This window comes from Calidris pugnax, unplaced genomic scaffold (genome assembly GCF_001431845.1).
Source record: "Calidris pugnax isolate Ruff unplaced genomic scaffold, ASM143184v1 scaffold74, whole genome shotgun sequence".
NCBI classification, from domain to species: Eukaryota; Metazoa; Chordata; class Aves; order Charadriiformes; family Scolopacidae; genus Calidris; species Calidris pugnax.
In genome coordinates, this window is record NW_015090790.1 from 575,496 (window position 1) to 580,760 (window position 5,265).

Here is a 5,265-nt window from a genome sequence, read left to right on the forward strand (position 1 = left end):
CTACAAAAGAAAAATGCAATTCAAGGATTTACACAGTCAAATATTTTATTGATACAATAAACAAAATTGCAAGACAATACCATGCATTTTAAGATAAAAGGGAGGAAAACAAAAAAAAAAAGTTTTAACTGCATTTGATTTAGTATCTAAACCACCTTAGTGGAATCAAATTTCTCACTAGTGGTAGGTTTTAACTGCATTTGAATTAGTATCTAAACCATTTTAGTGGAATCAAATTTCTCACTAGTGGTAGTAATGGACTCATTGAAAGTCTAAATCTCAGTTAAGAAAAAAGAAGATGTATCATTTAGGTAAAGCTTTGTTCCTGGACGTGTTCTATCTTTGAGAGGCTTAATGTTCTTAGAAGGCATGAAGAATGCAAGAAAAGATACTCATGTACAAAATGTGTAGCCTCTACTCCAGCTGGTTTACTAAGCCTATCAACTGGTAATGGAAAAGCTACTTATCCATTCTGTACACTGCTCCCGTACTAACTGCAAAGTACATTTAAATCAGAAAGTACGTGCATAAATGTAATTAAAGACAGAACTCACATCCAATGGAAAGCACATTACTACACATCCAATCTTCTATTCGTGAGGTGCTGCTAAATGCAGAAATTCAGTTATGAGTTTTTAAACAGCTTGGGGTTCATGTAGTCTTCTAAGAAGGATGCAATCACCATTTTATCAGAACATACTGAATACAGGTAGTTAGCTCAGACATACTTAACGTTAAGCAAAGTTATCTGATATACTTAACTGTCCCACAATGGCTCCCCCATACCCTTTGTACTGTGTCAAAAGTAAAGCCACAACAAATTGGTGATGAGGATGAGATCCTAATCCAGGATAAAGTGGAATAGAAAACAACTGCAGAATTTAACTAAAGTGGCATTAAGGCTATGGACTGCAGCACTGAGACTGCAGAAACGGGAGGGGGTGGGGGAAGCATTTAAAATGCTGGATGTTTGACAGAAATGAATTCGCCTAATAGTTAAGTGAGGATCAGAACACCTAATCCAAGTGACTGGATTAGTACAGGCTGTGATAAAAACTCTGAGAAAGAGATAACAGTTTTACCAAATATATTTAAAAGCTTGGAACCCTAGTTCCTGGAGACGAGAAACACTTAAGATAGCAAACAAAACATCTTCTGAAAATACTAAGAAAAATACTAATAAATGCTACCTTAAGACATAGGTCAATGCAGAATATTTTTGCTTTTACATGATGTGAAAGAAAATCCGAAGTAATTCCTTTAGATGTAAAAATTAGATTGGGGCATATATTAAAAATCTGTTCTCTAGAAACAGTTTAATAATGTTTGCTAGTTGTTTTCCTGGCACCTCGCATAAAAACTGCAAGACATTGGGCATTGGTGCATACACAGATGAATGAAAAAAAAAAAAAAAAGCACAAACATTAAACAGCAAAAAATTTCTATTCACTGTTTCATAAATCACAGCACAAAGTTCACCACAAGAGCAGCCTGTACAGCAATGGATTATTAAGATATGTACTATTCTATCATCTAACTAGTCACTAGGACATTTACAATAAATTTTATCTTTTGAATGCTTTTGTAAAAGAGAGAAACAGAATTAAAGTGGGTGTTTAATGTGGATTTTTTTCTGTAATTTTACAACACAAATTATGTAAAGGGTGAAGTTGCAAAAAATGTTATTTCTTCTGAAAGCATGCATATATAAAATACCTGCTGTTCTGGATGTTGTCAAAAAGAAGTAACATAACTGCAATTGACGAATGCTATTTACCCTGTGTTGTGAATTAAGAGGATACATGTGACACAGGTAGAAAGGGCTGAGAGATTCAACTACTCTGGTGATCTATAGGATGTTTGTAGATTTTAAAAACAGTGGTTAACACCAGCCTGAAACAAAAGACATCTAAACTCTGGACAATGGATAACTTCCAGGATATGACTGTAATAAAGACCAATCCTTGGTCCTACTGGAGAAAAGTAGCATTGAACTACTAGCCAACTCTGGATGACAAATTCAGAGGATGTTCTCATATGGGGCTGTTGTATTTGTTAAGTAAGCATCACAGAGCAGGAGGATGGCTCCATCAGCCGCTGTTACTGCAAAAATCAACCACTTCTTAGGCTATGTTGTGACAATTATTTTCCAAACATACTGTAAATCAAAACTTGTCACTGATGTACTATATTTCACAGATTGTTGTAACTAAATTGATAGCTTTGGTAGGAATGCATTTGTGATTCTTCTGTATTTTAACATTAAAGACAAATATGTAATACACAGCAATGGGTAAAACGGCTTCAAAGAGCACATAATTTCTAATGGTGCTATTCAGAACGCTGTCAGAAGAAAAATATTATTACGCATCTTGCATTTTTGTATCGCATTAATAAATGTAATTAGATGGAATTCAATTGTAGCAATAAAGTTTCATGTACTACAAGACCGCACTGAGTGCAGAAACCACAAACAAACTGCCTAATGGAGTCCCTAGCCATTATCATAATACTAACATTAATGCCACTTCTTATACCAGAGTTAGAGCAGTAGCTTCATATCCCATCTGACAACGGCTGTTTCTAGGTTCTTCATTAAAAGGTGAAAAATACCCACAATCTATGAGGTAAACTTCTTCCTTAAAATCAAACGCTCAATTCTACCCCTTATCAGCTGTGTAACAGCATTAATTTATGGTGGCTTTATAGAAGTAATTTATACTCCATCAAGGCTCTTTTTGAGACCAAGCTGTATTTCTCCTGTGCTACTCATTTAAGACTCTCTTAAGGTTCTTTACGCCTTCTTGAAATTTAGTAGAGTTCACATTTCCAGACTTTTTATGGTTTAAAAAAAAAAACACAAACAAAACAAATCAAACCCAAACATTGTGCTGTTTGCCACGCTCTTCTGCAACACCGTTTTAGGGACCCTGTGAGGAGACCTGAGCACTCCATTCAAAGCGAAGGTCTTTTTTAGAACCCGCTGCTGTTTTCACCGTTTCTAACAACATCCTGGCCGGTGGCAATTCTAGTTACGTCTGAGTTAACGTAACTGTAAGGCTCTTCATTTATGTTCATAAATGTTTTAAACATCGATGTTTTAAAGGGCATTGCCACCGCCCTGCCTGCCAAGTCCTCAAACACCTCCTAGACTGGCACATTTTACTTAGTCGGGCACACACCAAACGAAAGGATATTGCTGGAGATTATTCCCTAAAGTCCTCTGAATGTAAAAATTAAACCAAATTTTGTCAAAACGGCAGGAGGAGAAAAAAAAAAACCACCAACAAAACAACGAACACGCCGTCGGATACCGTAGGGGCTTCGGATGACCGCCACAAAATGGCGCCCTGAGAGGAGAGGAGCGGGTCCCCGCGCTGCGGAGTGGAGCGACGGGGCCGGGGTGACCAGGTGGCCCCTCGCCATTTCAGGTGGCCATCGATACCGGGAAAGCCACCAGCCAGGCCGCGGTAGCTCTGCACCGCTTAAAACGCTGCCAGAGGGGGAAAGGCGAGGAGAGGCAGGGAAGGGCCTCACCTCGGGCCGTGGAGCGCGGAGGGCCGGAGCGGGGCCACCCTCAGCTTCGCTCCCCCTCCTTTCCCGAAGAGGATGCGGGGCGGCCCAGAGCCGCCGCCAACCCGCCCCGGGAGGAGCCCCGCACCCTGGCGAAGGGCCCGCTGCCAGCACCGCCTCGTCGCCCTCCCTCACCGCCGCTCGCCCTACGCCGAGAGAAGCGGGAAAAAGGCCGCGCAGCCTCCGCGCCCCTGGGCGGGCGGAGGGGAGAGGCGGCGGGAGGGTGCGGAGCCGGGATGAAAGGGCTGCGCCCCGGGAGGTGATGGGGAAAGGGCTGCAGGTGTGCGCTCCCCGCCGTGGCCTCGCAGCCCTCCTTGCCGGGGGTGGCTGGGGCTAGCCCCCTCGGGCTTGCTTCTGGGAGAGCCGGGGGAGATTCACCTTGGCGGGGGAAAGGGGCTGAGGCCATTTGGCGAGCGGGGCCCCACTGCACATCGCCATGGCGGCTCCGCTCCCCCGGAGGCTCATCAGCGGGGAGCGTCCCCCACACACCCCCAAAAGCCACCTGTGTGCTTTGACAGCGAGAGTGATGAGGGAAAGATGGACATTTCCCCGGGCTCGGGGGCTGAGGAGGGCCGAGCCAGCGGCGCTGAAAAGCGATGAGGATGCTCCATCTACCGGGGAGAGCGGGCAGGCCGCCGGGGAGAGGAGGCAGCAACGGGGCGTCTCCGGGAGAGGCGCTGGGAGGGTTAAAAACACACACCCAGGGCACCCCGGCACTAACACAAAATCAGAAGGGGCTGCAGCCTGTAACTTGCTTTACCCACCCGCCGGGTCCCACGCGTCCGGGATGAAAGGGCTGCGCCCCGGGAGGTGATGGGGAAAGGGCTGCAGGTGTGCGCTCCCCGCCGTGGCCTCGCAGCCCTCCTTGCCGGGGGTGGCTGGGGCTAGCCCCCTCGGGCTTGCTTCTGGGAGAGCCGGGGGAGATTCACCTTGGCGGGGGAAAGGGGCTGAGGCCATTTGGCGAGCGGGGCCCCACTGCACATCGCCATGGCGGCTCCGCTCCCCCGGAGGCTCATCAGCGGGGAGCGTCCCCCACACACCCCCAAAAGCCACCTGTGTGCTTTGACAGCGAGAGTGATGAGGGAAAGATGGACATTTCCCCGGGCTCGGGGGCTGAGGAGGGCCGAGCCAGCGGCGCTGAAAAGCGATGAGGATGCTCCATCTACCGGGGAGAGCGGGCAGGCCGCCGGGGAGAGGAGGCAGCAACGGGGCGTCTCCGGGAGAGGCGCTGGGAGGGTTAAAAACACACACCCAGGGCACCCCGGCACTAACACAAAATCAGAAGGGGCTGCAGCCTGTAACTTGCTTTACCCACCCGCCGGGTCCCACGCGTGTCGCTGAGTGAGTCCCCGTGGGGGCATCGCCCTTCGCAGCCCGGGGCGGCGCGTGGCCGGGAGACCCCTCGGGAGGTCACCGGCTGCGGGGCCGGGGGTGTCATCTCAGACTCCCCGTGCGTGAGTGTGGGTATTGGTGTGGCGTTACAGGGAAAGGAAAAAAAAGGGGAAGGGGAAGGGGAAGGGGAAGGGAGAGGGAGGGAAGGGGTCTGGGCACGGAAGAAACTAGAACATGATACTTCCCTCCAAACTGCGGTAGCAAGGGGGTTGTTTTTCCTCCCTATTGAGATTCCGGGGGCAGAGGATGGATTTTAGACCGTCAATAAGCAAAGGAAAATAAATTTCGGGGGGGGGGGGG